This window comes from Mastomys coucha, unplaced genomic scaffold, assembly GCF_008632895.1.
Source record: "Mastomys coucha isolate ucsf_1 unplaced genomic scaffold, UCSF_Mcou_1 pScaffold4, whole genome shotgun sequence".
NCBI lineage: Eukaryota > Metazoa > Chordata > Mammalia > Rodentia > Muridae > Mastomys > Mastomys coucha.
In genome coordinates, this window is record NW_022196910.1 from 49,704,439 (window position 1) to 49,705,824 (window position 1,386).

Consider the following 1,386-nt stretch of genomic DNA (forward strand, 5'->3'; position numbering starts at 1 on the left):
GCACTGGACAGAGACAGGAACAGAAGCAGCTGCAGCGACTAGAGGACAGAAGTGAGGGATTAATTTTCCGATCTGATGGGACAGAAAATAAGAATTGTCTAGATATTATGAAAAATGAGACTCTTGTCAGTAATTGAGGCTGGAAAATTGCATCCATGGTTTCTTAGGACAAATTGCCTATGGCGCTGCAACTTTTCTTGCAAATTAAAGAGGAAGTGAGGGCCACAAGAACTGACTGGCAGAGCTTAGGGAGAAAATGGCAGGCTGGGCTGGTACCATTTTCATCTTAAAGCATGATAAGAAAGATTTTCTCTGACTGGTCTAAAAGAGCCTCTAAGACCTTTAAACCACAGGGCTCATGCACCAGGAAAGTGATCATACCATGGCCCTGAAGAGGGTAGACTCATTTTCATTTCATGCAGAGGCTCATGAGGCTTTGTGTAAAGTACAGGAGAATGACAGGAGATATGGAAACACTAGAATAAGATCAACGCTGGATGCCTTTAGATAGTCTGAGTACTGTGAACTCCTAAGCAACTTTGGCACTTTCACAATTAAATTAGTTTTCTGTGGCTATGGGATAAATGATCCCAAAGTCTAGGTTTCAAACAACTGCCACTTATTACCTGATTTGTGAGGATCAGAATATAGGTCTCACACAGGCAGCAGTTAGATGACAGACAGCTACAATCACCAAAGTTTCAGCCAGACTGGAGAAAGGAAGAAATTATTGAAGGGATGGCAAGTCTTGGTAGAACTGATTGATTGCGGTGTTATAGGTACTGAGAGACAGAGAGAGAGAGAATGGGGGGTAGCTGAGAGTTTTGACTATAGCTGGGTATAGACTGGCAGGATGTAGCCAAGGGAACATCTTTATATGGCTGCAGGCAGGCTCCCAGATTCTCATGGGAGGTTTCTCACTAAAACTTTCTCTAAAAGGAAGCCCCCACCATAGGGTGTTGAAGAATGATCATACATCAACATGTACAAGCTTAATATTCACAGACATGCATTCTCTGAGAACTCATTTGTAAGAGTGCATGCACATATTCACAGGCATTCAATTGCCAAGTACTATCACATAGGTATTCATATGTGTCTTCACACATTCGCAGCTTCTGAATGCTGTCCTGGGGCAGCTGGTATGCAAGTGTTCATTTGCATGTAGTTTCCGAGCACTGTCATGTTGGCATTTGTGAGCATGCTCACATGTGAGCAATTTCCAAGTGTTCTCCTTGGTGAGTTTGCATGGGCATTTTCACATTCTGTATCCAAGTATCATGACACCAGTGTCAAATCGTAGAAACACATACAACAGGAGTGACAGAGACAACATGTCAGCCATCAGAGACATCAGTCCTACAGAGGTCCTTTCTGATGGGTACT